Source organism: Barbus barbus (genome assembly GCF_936440315.1).
Source record: "Barbus barbus genome assembly, chromosome: 15".
NCBI classification, from domain to species: Eukaryota; Metazoa; Chordata; class Actinopteri; order Cypriniformes; family Cyprinidae; genus Barbus; species Barbus barbus.
The window spans coordinates 3,048,747-3,064,691 of record NC_136743.1 but is presented as its reverse complement, the minus strand read 5'-3'; the positions used below and the strand labels follow the sequence as shown (position 1 = coordinate 3,064,691).

The following is a 15,945-nucleotide window of genomic DNA, read 5'->3' as shown; positions in this document are numbered from 1 at the left end:
CCCTCCAAAAGTATAGGAACAGTAAAGACAAAATTGCTCTGTTGGCTGTGGAGTCAAGACAATTACAAATATGATTAAAAGATGAATATGAGACAAAACTACAGAATGTCACATTTTATTATTAGCCTTTTCAACACATAGATGTTTTACCAGCTAAGAAGTTCAGCACTTTTAGAGTTTCATCCCTCTATCTGATGTGAGCATAAGTATTGGAGCAGTTGCCTCACAGGTCTTTCTAAGTGATCAGCTGTGTCCTGTTGCATTAATTCTTCAGATATTAAAAACAGGGAATGTGTCGTATCAGTTATATTCATTACTTCTGAATCCTGCATTCGATGATGACACACAAACCAGGATGAAGACGAGGGAGCTGACTTTGAGAGAAAAGCAAGCAATTTGGATGCTAAAAGAAAAGAGGAAGTCAGTTAGAGCTATAGCAAAAACAAAGGGCATGGGCAAAAACACCAGCAACCAACAACGACCTGATCGGCTGAGAAAACAACAGTAGTTGGTGACAGACAAATCATAAAAGCTGTGAAAATGAATCCTAAAAGACATGTCTGTAAAATCACCAACAACTTCCAGAAAGCTGGGGTGATGCTCTGACAATCTACTGTCCTCAGGAGACTTTGACACAGAATTACAGATGCTACACAGCAAGATACAAACCTCTGACCAGCACCAAAAATAGAAAGGAAAGATTAGAGTTTGCAAAAAAGCACAAAGGTGAGCCAGAAGAGTTTTGGAACTGTGTTTATGGACCGATGAGGCAAAGATGAACCTTTATCTAAGTGATGGGAAAGCAAAAATGTGGAGAAAAAAAGGGAACTGCAAATGGTCCCAAGCATACAGCCTCATCTGTAAAGCATGATGGAGGTGGTGTCATGGCATGGGCATGCATGGCTGCTTCTGGAACAGGCCCTCTCAACTTTACTGATGATTTAATGTATGATGACAGCAGCAGAATGAATTAGGAAGGGTACAAAACCATCTTGCCTACTAATATTCAAGAAAATGCCACCAGATTCATTGGGAAGTGCTTCATATTGCATCAGGACAATGATCCAAAACACCCTGCCAGTTCAGTCAAGGAATTTATAAGGGCAAAGAAATGGAAAGTGTTAGATTGCCCAAGTCAATCTCCAGATTTAAATCTGATTGAACATGAATTTCACCAGCTGAAGAGGAGAGTAAAGGCAGAAACTCCCCAAAACAAGCAACAATTGGAATTGGCTGCTTTAAAGGCTGGGTCATTTAAAGGCAATATTTGTGTCATTTATATATTTGTACAAAGTTAATTTCAAGCAATATGTATTTTTTTAAGAATGAATGTAAACATTACTACTACTAGTTATGTTTTTATTACACAATATCAATAAAAAAAAGCATATTTTAAACAGAAATGTCAGGCTTCTGAAAAGTATGTTCATTTCTATGCACTCAATACTTGGTTGGGCCTCCTTTTGCATGAATTACAAATCTCTATGGGGTTCAGGTCAGGCGAGTTTGCTGGCCAATCAAGCACAGTAACACCATGGTCATTGAATCAGGTTTTGGTACTTTTGGCAGTGTGGGCAGGTGCCAAGTCCTGCTGGAAAATGAAATCAGCATCTCCATAAAGCTTGTCAGCAGAAGGAAGCATGAAGTGCTCTAAAATTTCCTGGTAGATGGTTGCGTTGACTGTGGACTTCAGAAAACACAGTGGACCAACACCAGCAGATGACATGGCACCCCAAATCATCACTGACTGTGGAAACTTCACACTGGACTTCAAGCAACATGGATTCTGTGCCTCTCCACTCTTCCTCCAGACTCTGGGACCTTGATTTCTAAATTAAATGCAAAATTTACTTTTATCTGAAAAGAGGACTTTGGACCACTGAGCAACAGTCCAGTTCTTTTTCTCCACAGCCCAGGTAAGACGCTTCTGACGTTGTCTCTGGTTCAGAAGTGGCTTGGTAGCCCTTTTCCTGAAGACGTCTGAGCGTGGAGACTCTTGATGCACTGACTCCAGCTTCAGTCCACTCCTTGTGAAGCTCTCACAAGTGTTTGAATCAGCTTTGCTTGACAGTATTCTCAAGCTTGCGGTCATCCCTGTTGCTTGTGCACCTTTTCCTAGCCAAATTCTTCCTTCCAGTCAACTTTGCATTTAATATGCTTTGATACAGCACTCTGTAAACAGCCACAGCTTTCAGTAATGACCCTCTGTGACACCCTCTTTGTGGAGGGCGTCAATGTTCGTCTTCTGGATCATTGCCAAGTCAGCAGTCTTCCCCATTATTGTGGTTTCAAAGAACAAGAGATACTCGGAATTCATACTGTAGGGATGGTCATTAATTGAAACTCAAATGTAAATATTCTAATATTCTAACTTTCATGAGCTATAAGCACTAACCATCAAAATTAAAACAAAAAAAACCTTTGAAATGTTTTACTTTACATGTAATGAATCAAAAATATATGAAAGTTTCACTTAAAAAAAAAAAAAAAAAGTTTTTCATGATATTAAAATTGAGATGTACCTGTTTATAATTACAAAGTTCATTTCAAGCAATAAATAAATGCATGCATGCATGCTCTGGAGAAGCCAACCAGTAAACAAATATAAAATGTGCAAAATAGTATAATAAAGACCAAGAAGGTGTGTTTAAACTGTTGACTGTAAGTGTGTATTACATTGTTAGTATTGAAATTATGACTGCATTCACGTTACAGTAATGTCAAAAACTCCAGATAAAATAAACAGGCTCTTGTACGGTAGCTCATGTCATGAGGCGCAAGTTACTGCAGCTCCTGCAAAACCAGCACATGACCGTCAACCGTTTCAACACAACTACACTCGTAAAAAGAGCCTGACAACAGTGCAGGCCGTCTCACGTTCCAGTCGAGCACGTTGTGCAAACAGAAAGCTTTGCCCACTTTTGGCACAAACACACGTTGTGAACCAGCAACACGCTGCTGTCAAAGTCGGTTTCTTGTTCCTGTATTAGGGAGGTTGGTTTCACTTCACATGAATCCAGTATAATCCTACACTCACACAAACACACGCACATTTAATGCAACAGAGAACAATATAAGTTTTGCATCCTCTTTTGTATTCAACATGCTGAAAAAGACAGGACCAGGCAATGCACCACCATTTCTCAAATTACTACAAATGCTGCCAAAATCTGCCAAGGGTTGAAAAGGTGTTCACCAAAGTGACCAAACTAGTTTGTCTTGCACCTAAGATTTTTACACAACCCTTCATTATGTCATTATGGTGTCAGATTCACTGTCAGGACGTTTCACAGATCTGCACACTAATATTGATGGATAAAGTCTACACCACTGCCTCTTTTCGTTTTCATTTAAACATATTAATAGAACAATAGAATAAAGACCAAAGATTACCTGTTAGATTTACCCAAAACTAATTATATCTTACGTTTATCCACTACAGAGACATCAGAGCCAGCGGCAAATGTCAGAAGGACTAGCCGAGGTTATGCTCCACTCTTTGGGATACATGAGCACTGAGCGCCCGGTGATCGCGAACGTCTCCGAAATCGGCAAAGCACATTTTCAAATAGTCGCTGTTTTTATAAATTAACCCGCAGATTTGAGTTTTAAACAACTACATTCTCGCCTGAAATACACGCGTCCAGTGTAGGCAGGCTTTAGTTGTTGCGGCGCACAGCGTCCGGTGTAGACACGGTGTTACTCACCTATCGGGAAGAAACAAAGCAACCTCGGCGTCTGATCGCAGGCCTTCCGCTCCTTGAGTTCTCTCCAGCGCTGGAAAGCTGATCTGATATTTACACGGGTCCTACTTCTTACCTTATCCTTCCACAGTCGTTTTCCTCTTTCACTGAACGCTCTCTCCTCCACATCATGAGTAGACACACCTCTTACTGCTGATTGGCTACACGTTTATTTTGGTACTCGGCCCCGACTCAGTTTTCTAAAACGTTTTTGAAAAATTGCATACCCTGCCTTTAAACTAAACTTTTATTTTGGTGGATTGCCATAAAGACCATTTCTCAAATAAAATCGTAAATTGCTGGTGATTGAGCGGTTATATTAATCTAGGCCTATATCAAGTAAAAATGGAAGTATGTTTCCAATAATATTCATAGTCCAAATTTATTATTATTGTCAGTGGTAAACGACAGGGCTCACAAAATCGCTAGCCCGACGTCCTGGGACTATTGTGTTTTTGTTTTGTGTATTTGTTTTAAATAAAAACAAAGCCCTCGTCACTGATTTAAATGTCAACAGTAAGAAATCCAATAAATGTTTGCAAAATTAAAAGCTCAACCTGTTTGCTTTGCACCTGTCCATATAGTCTGATCATAACTATTCTGTATTAATCAAAAACAGCAGATTGTTGATTGGATAAGATCCAAATACAGTACTGTGATGTCCAACCTATGGGGTCGAATGGGGAATCTACCCATACATATCTATGGGTACAATAAAGCTTCGTTCAGACTGTCAGCCCAAATCCGATTTTGTGCATATCCGGATGGAATCTGATTTTAATAACTGACTGTCCACACAGCGCATTGCAACTGTTCATATCCGATTTGTGTGTCCATAAGCGCTCTTTCGTTTTTACTGAATGTGCATTGGTTTCTATGGTGATACCGTTGCGTTGTTATGCCTACGCTAAAAACAACAGTAACAGCAAAACAGTGTCAATGCAGAGAGAATGTGGGCAGCCACGCCATTTTCAAAAGTCTCCGTTTTCGACCTCGAAAACGCCAGAGTAGTGTAAACGATAGGCGTAACAGTAGCAAAAGTTATGCGTTTTAAAAACAAAAATGCACTAGTGTAAACGGGGCCAAAGTCTTATCAAATGAGGGATTATTACAGTCAGTTAACTTGGAATCATTTGTTCAGAATATAATATCAAAAAGTACCATTTACAATTTAACAAAACAACAAAAATAGAAGTTAATAAAAAAATATATTTTTAAAAACCTACGAAATTGGTTTTATTTCTGTCAATATTTGGCCATTTTGAGATCACTGGCATTCATCAATAGACCAATTTATAAACCAGACTAAAATTTAACTATTCTCAATATTAAAAAAATGACAGAAGTCTTTGTAAAATTAAAACACAAGTAAGTGTTTTGGAGAAGTAGATGTGACTCTGTCATGGTGTGTGTTTTGAAGTGACTCTGCTGTAATTAGATTCATGAAGGTGTTAGGAGGTTTGAATGGATGAGTAGGTAATGCGCTTGAACAATGGAGAAGACAAGAACGTCTCAAGTTCTCCAGACAATCTGCTGAAGAGCATGAGGATGCTGGCCGTCTCATCTCAAGTGTCAGAGACATGAGATTGCGAGATTGCCTGACCATTGTTTGGAAGCTCCTTTACAAAGCTAGCGGAAACACAACATAAGACCTAAGCGACCGAGTTTTACAACTTGATTCTCCGGTACGCCATCATAACTGAATATTACATTTGCTGTACACTGACAGCACTCAACGCATACAACTTTTGCAGAGCAACGGTAAAAAGTAGGGCTGGGATGATACGCTAATCTGCCGATTCAATACTGTCCCGATACTTGTGTACCGATTCAATATATATAGTGATAATTGAGTATTGCGATTATATAACTATTGCGATTCGATATTACAATTTATTGTGATTTTTGTTTGCTTATTAAAGACTAGACAATGGAAAATACTTGATTATACCCTTAAAAGAGACTGTATATGGTGAGGCATTAACAAAAACAATGCATCACATCTTTCTGAACTTTTATTTCAGGAGCATACACAAACACAGTGTATATTTAAAGTACCTTGAAACTAGTACCAAAACTGTGAACTTGCACGTGAAAATAATAGTGAAATGTTCAACAAAATGAGCAGAAAAAATACTTTCTGAAATAAAATAAAGTGCTATGTTACTTTACATACCGTTTCAGTCATATTTAGTTATGTTTTCCCGGCAGTTGGGATTCAAGACGTGAAGGTGCAGAAAGAATTCTGGAAGAGGATTGATCCTCTTGAGGTTTTGCTTTCTAGCGCCGGCTTTAAACGTATTCGACGTCATCTAATGCAGTGGCACTGCGCACGCAGAACGATCGTTGTATGACATCAAAGCACCACAAGAGCTACAGAGAACAGATGCTTTTGGTACATTTTCTAAAGTGTGAACTACAAAGCAACTGCAAGGAATATCTGAAAATTTCATTCATACAGGTATACATATGTAAATAACTATTTCCCACAATATCACACAATTTTTCATTCAAGTTTTACATTTAACTGTAACTGTGCAGCACTTTGTTTGCCAAAAATGAATTTTTTTTTTACATTTCATCTGATTACATTTTAAAAGATTTATTAAACCATTGACATTTTATACATTAAATTTGATGAATGTTTTTAGTTTGTTTTTTGATAAGTTTGTACGAAGTCATGCAATTAATTTAACAAAATCCAGAAAAATTAAAACAGCCAGAGAATTTCTGAAATAATAAAATCCATCTCCTAGAATTTTAAACATTTTAATTAGATATCAGCCTATTGTTAAAGTTTTATGAATAGAATTGATTATCCCTCATTTTTGACTATTAAAATTAATTAACCTGAAGCCAGAATAATGGAAAACAGAGAATTGGGGGGGCTAATGAATATGGCCAAATTATATATAAAAAAATAAATTAAAAAAACACATCATGTCATATCTTGACTGACAAAAAATATAATTTTCAGTCAAACATTAGATATTCTGTAATGGACAATGAGCATGTCACACTCTTTATGAGTAAATATCAAATGTAAATAATACATGAGCTGTTACATCACATAGAGCTCTGCAGGAAAATGTGACTGTGGTTTCAGACGGGTGCGTGCCGCCCGGGTCTTGAGCGTGAGGAGAAAGTCACTCTACTTCCTGACAGGACGTGTGTACAGACCAGCAAACACAGACCTGTTGATTGAAGGGTTTCTAGAAACCAATTGCCTCGCGATCCAACTGCGCTCAGCAGCACGATGTGAAAATAAACCTTCAGTCATTGCTGCGACGCTCTGAAAAATAAAAGATCCTACTGAGCCTTCACTCTGCCCCCTGGTTACTGTTGCCAAGTCTGATGAGCTTAAAGTCCCCCTGTGAGGAAAATCAAGTTTATGTTGTTTATGTCCATTAATCAACACCATTGCTGAGTTTTTTCTCCTTAATACTGTAGTGTCCCCAAGTCAGTCACAAAAATTTGGTTTGAAACAGCCCTCGGGTTGCTACGTCACGAACCAATAACCAATCACGTCAAGTGATCGAGTCCTATAGCATGCAAAATATACCAATACCAGCACGAAACCAAACATAAATTAGAGCAAAAAACCCATGGAGCCGTGGTTTAATGTGAATTTAGAACCGCTAACTTGCATTATAACCCGCGGCAATAGTAGCCTGGAGTCAGACCCACCTCTCCCGCATCGGCGTCTGCACTTCACACACGTTGCTCACGGCCGTAAATTAATAATCACAAACAGCTGCATTCAGTCTTAACGGCATTTTAGGACACAACATCGTCAAGTAAGTAACTTTAATAATTTGTTACATTTATATAGCGCTTTTCTGGGTACTCAAAGCGCTTTACATAGAAGGGGGGAATCTCCTCAACCACCACCAATGTGCAGCATCCACCTGGATGATGCGACGGCAGCTATAGTGCGCCAGAACGCCCACCACACACCAGCTTACTGGTGGAGAGGAGACAGAGTGATGAAGCCAATCAGTGTATGGGGATGATTAGGAGACCATGATGGTCAGAGGCCAATGGGGAAATTTGGCCAGGATGCCGGGTTTACACCCCTACTCTTTTTCGAAGGACATCCTGGGATGACCACAGAGAGTCAGGACCTCGATTTAACGTCTCATCCGAAGGACGGTGCTTTTTACAGTATAGTGTCCCCATCACTATACTAGGACCCACCCAGATCGCAGGGTGAGCACCCCCTGCTGGCCTCACTAACACCTCTTCCAAAAGCAACCTAGTTTTCTCAGGAGGTCTCACATCCAGGTACTGACCAGGCTCAACCCTGCTTAGCTTCAGTGGGCTGCAGGGTGATATGGCAGCTGGCTTGACCACTGCCGTGTGTGTATCCTGCAAAATGCGCCGAAAAGTCCTACACGACGGTAAAAGTTTGATTAAGGTGTGTACATGTCTGTACTGCACCTCGATAATTCGACTAAAATTGGAATACTCCACGTCTTAATTCGATTTGTGTTTACTTCGATTATGACTTTAGCCGGATTAAGGTAATCAAAAATTTCTGCTTACATGATATACTCTTAATCAGAGTATTGTCTTAATCGTATTAAAACGATGTCCTGATGTCCATGTACACTTAGTCAGTTTGTGTAAGCGGAGGAATCAGTTCTAAAAGTTTCTACAACGCCTTAAACACTTAGTACACTTAAATTGGTGTAGGATTTACTTGAACTATTTTCACTTAGAAATTCCAAATAAATTTCACAAATAATTAAAGAAATGTCAAGTAACATTGAATTAAAAATGAAGTAGAAATTCTGAAGTAGTGACACGTACTCCAATAATCTTCGTTTTATTTACAATAGTTTTTTTATAGTGCATTGTGAAATGTTTTGCTACTATCTCTTCTACTTTGACCTGAATCAATATGTAAATGAATTAACATTAAGTTATTACCATTCATTTAACCTGGAGCAAATCTAAATCTCCTTATAAGCAAGTTAATTTTAGAACGACGGGAAACCAATACAAACATCTGAAGAACTTATCATGAAGCATCAGGAGCTTTCTTAATCTCAAAACGACAGTATATCAACTCAAGATCACTATACAGTTAAAAGGGTTCTTGATAAGAAGAGGCTTCATCACTGAACCTAAGATGATGCAAATACAGTATTTAAAGTGTCTGAATTTCCATTGTAGTGGAAACAGCAGCAGGAGGAATGACTTGCATCAGATTCACTGCATCAGCTGTGTCCTACACGCCCAGAGAGCCACGCGTTACACAGCCGTCCCACTGAAGGCTTTCAAAGCCTGACCTTTGTGAGGAGAAGGATGAAACTTGACGTATTTTCACAGGGGGTTTCCCTGAACGCCATCAGCTTCTATAAGGGACTCTTAAAAAGAGGAAACTCAGAGGATTTGTGTGTGCCGTTCAAGAGAAATGCTAGAGGGGAAAATGTTCGACATTCGTGACATATGCAGCTGTTAATGAGTGTTCACCAATCTGAAGAGCAAACTATAATGTTGATTACTTTACTTTACTTACTTTTGTCATTTAGCAGACGCTTTTGTCCAAAGCGACTTACAAATAAGAAAAAGTAACTAAAACTAAAAAGTTACAACTCTATAAATACTATCTACCCACATATTTAAGAAAATAAAGACATTAAATAAAATTAACACATGCATATAACAACAACATTTCAATAATAAACATATCAATGAAAAAATTAAATAAAAAGCTACTACTATCCCTTGCCGGTGTCCCTGCCCGGTGGAGTCGCACGGTAGAGTCGATGGACTTTACACTCTTTGGTCTTCACACTAAGAGGGCTTCACACGACGACTGCCGCGACCGCTGCCGCGGTATAATAACCTTCATTATACCAAACCAACAAATGATCATTTCAATTCAGCTGGACCCACTTTCCTGTTTATCAACTACATTAATGACACTTATTGTGTCACAGAGAAAAGAACAGGTGTCTAAAAAATAAATGGCGGCCGGTGCGGCATGATATTGTGATTATGTAGGTGTTTAACAGTCAGTGCGTTAACATGGACAACAATATTCTGATTTTAACACGATTAAGACAATACTCTGATTAAGAGTCTATACACACACGGCAGTGGTCAACCGTTTCACGGCAAACAAAAGAGCATGGTTTCAACAACGCTGTTGTCTGTTTGCATGTACAGCACGACAAATTATTAACTGCACTTGAAACTTTCGAAAAATTAAACACCCAAAACTGTTCATTGCACCATAACGAAGACAAACTGTCCGTGAAATTCTTGAGGGAATGTTGGATGGCGTCGAGTGGGGACGTAATGACGTGCCATTAATCGATCTATGTGAATGTACTATAAGATATAAAACAGGAACATGAAAGGAATATTCTGAAAGCAACTCATAAGGGTCTTATTCAGAATAAGGTCAATAATTAGATTACTGATGTCCATGTAAACTTATCCAATGCCTCCTCTCAAGACATCTTAACATCACTCTCTGTGCAAATACACAAATGCAAGCCGATATAATCGGCCAAACCAATTAATAGGCCAATGATTGGTCATTTTGGGATATATTGTGCCCACATAATCAATTACAAATGTATGTTCAAAATCTACGTACATAACATTTTCCCAGTATTTTAGTGAAAAAATGCTAAATAAGTGTTACATACGAATCCAACAGATTTGTGTGTTCTGTATTGGAAATTACATTAAAATATATTTTTTAATTAATACATCTAAGCATGAGCTGCATTAAATTGATTATGTTACAAATGATTTCCATTTTAAAAATGATGTTCTTTTTAAACTTTCGATTCATCAAAGAATACAGAACAAAAATATGAAGCAGCACAACTGTTTTCAACATAGACAATAATCAGAAGTGTTTTGTGAGCAAATCAGCATATCAGAATGATGTCTGAAGGATCATGTCACACTGAAGACTGGAGTAATAATGCTGAAAATTCAGCTTTGCGTCACAGTTATCCATTTAATTTTAAAATGTATTTAAATACAAATCTGATATTTTAAAATTAAAAAAAAAAAAGAATTCACAATATTACTGTTTTGATCAAATAAATGCAGCCGCAGCCAGGATAACAAACTCTGAACTGCATATCAGTAGTCCACCCTGCTTTCTCAATGTGAATAATCAACATCAAATATTTCAAAACCCATACTGATCGACCACTAGCAGCTGTGACAATGAATAAATTAGCCAAAAATATTAAATAACAGACATTAGAGGCTAATGATGTGTAGAACGGTGTGAAAGAAAATCAGCCTACTGACTAAATGACCGACACTACGGCTGTTGGATTGCATTTGTTGAGAGCGCTTGTGTTTATTTTACGAAATGGATCCAGAGGTCAGTGATACCGAAAGCTCTTCAAACACGCAGGATGAAAGCAGTACAAGAAATACAAGCTCTTAATGAAGGCCTATTTTTTTCAAAATACACCTTCATTTTGCAAAACAGGACCAAATGCAGATATAATTTAAGCCAAAACAGCATAACTGCGATAAAAATGTGCCAAATTGTGTCAACATCAGGAAGAGACACAAAGCCCTTTCTTGTCAGCGTTAAAAACCTCGTACTTCAAAGCCCTGCGTCTGTGCAGGAAAAAAGGAGCTCGGCAAAATAAAAATGGCATCCAGTTTGAACGTGAAGCGGGGAGAGAGGTCTCTCACGGGAATGGTTCAGATCACAAAGGCCAGCGTCTAATGGGTAGGAGAGTGAGTCACACGCCTGTTTCTGTCTCTGCCGCTTTTCCCTTTTTCTCCCTCCCTCTCATGCAAGCAGCTCCCGCTCGCACGAGCTCCATGGAAATACGTCTGCTCCAACCGTCCGGCGTGCGGTGAGTGAACTCGACAGAAACGCTGCAGCGTACCGGTGTCATCTGTGCAAATGAAAGCAAAACTAGGACACGACTGTAAACAGAGCTGCGAAATGTGCAGCACCAGTTGGTGCACTTCTGATTTCTTGCAGACAGACGTGCATGCTGATGCATAATGTGACCTTCTTTAATGTTCAAATTTTAGGTTAAAATAAATGCATTGTGTAAAGTGTGCAAGTCCTTCAAATATGATCTGCCTGAAAATGCACCTTGTAAAGGTTGTAAATTATAGTACTGTACTATACAGATAATTCAAATGAAACAAACCTACAAGATGAACATCTGAATAAAATACAAAAACAATGTTTTAAAGAACACAACTACTGATTTGCCCTGTATGGATTTTTTAAAGGCCAAAAATGCCAAAATCAACAATGGAAGGTGGCTGATATATTCAATAATCCAATTTACAGAAAATGAGACTTGTATAAAATTGCTGAAATTAAATAAACATTTTACACACTGTTTACTCAATTCAGTAAAACATGCATATTTTTAAAAATGTATTATTATATTTATGTTTCCAAGGCTGGTTTGACCAATATGGATTTTTTTTGAATGGACAATAATGGAAAGTGGCTGATATAAAATAAATATTCCAGTTTATGGGAAATGAGATGTGCATAAAATTGATTGAATTAAAATAACAGTTATTTTACACAGAATTTATTCAAAAAATATTTTATGAAATATTTATTATTAGAATATTTAAGCTGGCAAGAATATCTGTTTACAAGGCTGGTTTGACCAATATGGAGTGTTTTGATGCCCAATAATACAAATATCAATAGTGAAAAGCGGCTGGTATAATGTTAATGTTAAAAAAATCAATCCAATTTATGAGAAACAACATGTACATAAAATTGCATAAATCAAATCAACACATAATTGTGTACAAATAATCAAAATAATTTATTATTATATTTATTCTGACAGGAATATTTGTTTACAGGTCTGGTTTGATCAATAAATATTTCATTGGCCAATAATACAAATATCAGTGGTGGAACGTGGCTGAAATAATGCTGATATAATAAAAATAATCAAATTTATGGGAAGGGATGTGTGCATTAAATTGCTGAAATTAGACACTATTTACTCAAAATCCTGAACAAATATTTTTTAAAGTTCATTAATAGAATATTTATGTTGACAAGAACATGTTTACAAGGCTAGTTTGACCAATATGTATATGCATAAAATTTCTTAAATTAAATAAACACACACAATTTATTAAAATTCAGTTAAAATATTCAAAAAAATGTATTAATAGAATATTTGTGTTCACAAAGTCGTTTGAAACTGATACGGGGAAAATACCACTTTTAATAATCAGCCAACCGGATATAGCTAGTTGTCAATAGTACTCTCAAAAATCCCTAATATTGTCTGTTTTATGGGTTTGGCTGTGTTGTTAAAAATAACACCCATAATATATTCAAAACAAACATTATTGCACATCAAATGCACATTCTTTGTTCTAACTCTGCTGGAAATCAGTGTATGGATAAGTTAAACACATTATGAACACTGGGGTATTATGAAAAGGGAATACCCTGAAACAAATAATAGAGAGGTGGCTGTTCTGACATTACAGCAAGCTTCGCTTCTAGGCCCAAATGAGAAAAACAAATGAGTGGTAGTGCTTTTAACTGAGAAAACCTGCCTTTTTGAGGTTGCGTTTATTATTTCAAACTTTTAAGCTCAATTTCATTGTCAGTCTTTTTTTTTTTGGCTCAATCTGTATGGCTTTTCATCTGCCAACTGCAGTTTGTTATTTTGCTGAGATACGTGCGAGTGTTGCCTTGACAGTCGCTGCAAATTCCCAGCGCATCAGCACCGCCACGGATCCTGTATCTAACGTAAGCACACCAGATATAACTATAAAAGACGCATTTTGGAGGCTAAGAAGCCCTGAAGCAACCTGGACAGAGACGAGCCTGTTATTATTCATCATAACGCAGATTCTCACACAGGGCCTTTCGTGCATGTGGCCCCGTGACTTCAAAAAGGGTCAGTGGAAAAACAGCAGGAACCACAGGCTCTCCTTGGACGGTGGCCCAGCTGTGGAAAACTGGGATCTTTGAATAATAATCCCTAATATGTCATTCTGAACGTGTGTGAGCGCAGAACAAGATGAAGGGAGTGGGCGTAAACATCTGATCTAGATTGCAAACTCACAGGCTAAAATTAATCTCAAATCTGTCCTCCCTAAAAACAAATGTCAAACCAAAACCTTGAAGCTACATCCAAAAATGCTCAAATCATTACATAAGCACAACAATAATAAGTCTACAATGAAAAATGGTGTAGAAACTATTTTCTCTCAGAAACTACTAGAAAATTCCATACATAATTACAAAGAAATGGTCAGTAATACACTGAAATTAATGTAACTATTTGAAGCAGAAAGAGCAAAATATGTCATTTATTATAGTGCAGTTTAAATGTAGAAAATGTGGGAGACAAAAAATTTATTTTCAATAAGCAATTTTTCCCTTTTAAATATTTCTAAATGGCCAAACAACACAAATTTCAGAATTAATATCGACCCTGTAATCAAAAACATATTTTCAATATTACAGGCCTGTCTTCTCAAAATGAAAAAAATAAATATATACCGGTATATAAATAAATGTAACGTATGAAAATTATAAATGATACAATGTTCTAAATTCTATCCAAAAGCACAGGACTGTTTTCTCAAAAAAGCCAATTAACAATTAAGAATAAAATACTATATTAAAAATGTAAATATTTGTATATATGATATCGTTTTTTATTTTATATTTATATATAATTGTATTTTATATAATTATTTGTATAACTTAAAAGCATATATATTTTGTAGTGGGTGAGAGGTGGTGCCTCCCAGTAAAAGCCTGATTCGTGTCAATTAGATTCTGCTCATAGTAAACAATGTAGTAACGTGTTATGTCATCAGAAAAAATCTCTATGAAAGACACTAGAAAATGCAACTGTATTTGACATGCTTCTGGCTGTCGCTGCACAGCTGAAGACGCCTTTAGACAAAAGGTTTCTGCGCGAAGGACGGTCACCAAATAAAGCTTTGTGCAAACCACACACACACACACACAGCAGAGCTGCATGCATGGATACAACATTTCATGCACGTCGCAGCTGCAACCACACTCGATATAATAAACACCTCGAAATAATTATACAAATATATTTACATACATTCCATGCATTGATGCCAGACGTGAAAAGAGAAAAATGGGTGCTGGTAAATAATGCAAATTATAATAAATGCAACGCGTTCCGGCTGACTGTCTGACAGAAAGATCCAACTTAAACGGGTTTGTTATGAAAGCTATGGCCCTCTCACACACAGACAATGAGCCTGCAGTGGGTTTCTGAGACATGCGGGGCCTCCAGCTCTTCACACCCGCGTATAACGTCACTGACGCGTGCACGGCGCAGTAGCAACGCTCGCGAGCACAACCCCGCTCCAGGCAGCTGCTGCTAATATTCACAAAAAGCCTCGAAAATCCCCCACACACTGGGTTATTGTTGCCCCAGCTCTCAGACTCTCTCCGGAGCTAAACTCAACGCGTTTTCCTGCTGCTTCAGTCGTAAACCGCGACAAAAAACAACTGAAACTTTCCGCTTACCGTCGCAGCGCTCTTCGTCTTCCTCTTCGTCATTCACCTCCCAGCAGAGGACGAATTCTCGACGATTTTAAGAAAAAGAAACGAGTGTGTCGGAGGGTAAAAGCTGAACATTAACCCCTCGGATGTGTGACGTCTCTCGGTGCTGCTTTTGAAAACAGTCCGTCTCAGAAAAGCCCCAGCGAAAAACACGCGAAGCGGAGGCGCTCATTGGCCGAAGAGGGACCACGTGATCCACGGCGCGTACTCGCTCTGAAACGTTTGCTGTTTAATATTTCATATTTTATGTATTAATATATTTACATACAATATAAACACGCTTATTACATAACACTATATTTAATATCTCTATTTTATTTTTTTAATTAAATTAAATATATTTTGACTCGTATGTACTATTATTACTTCATTATGTTATTTATTATTTCTTCAATTAGTTTTATACAAATACATAAAATACATAATGCATTGGCTGGGGGATTAAATTATATGTAAATATCAGTTTAGGCAAATATATATGTATTATTTTCATTTTATGCAAAGAATATATGTCCTGTGTCTTTCATTTTAATACATTTTATTTGTTTATTAACTTTTTGTGTTATTTCCTATAGTCTTTTATTTTACTGTTTTGTATTATAATAATTAAAAAATAATGAAAATAAATGTAAAAAGAAA

At 37.3% G+C, this 15,945-nt stretch overlaps 1 protein-coding gene across 2 annotated transcripts in view; it reads right to left on the bottom strand.

Annotated features, from left to right (window-relative positions):
- Positions 1–15,469, bottom strand: part of LOC306881940 (ankyrin repeat domain-containing protein 12-like) — a 54,753-nt gene extending 39,284 nt beyond the window's left edge. Inside the window, exon 1 of one of the 2 annotated variants that reach the window (XM_079436323.1) lies at positions 15,271–15,469. The gene's annotated coding sequence lies outside the window, so the exon portion shown is untranslated. The remainder of the gene's footprint in view (positions 1–15,270) is intronic. The other variant, XM_079436322.1, reaches the window with a different exon arrangement.
- Positions 15,470–15,945: the final 476 nt, after the last annotated feature.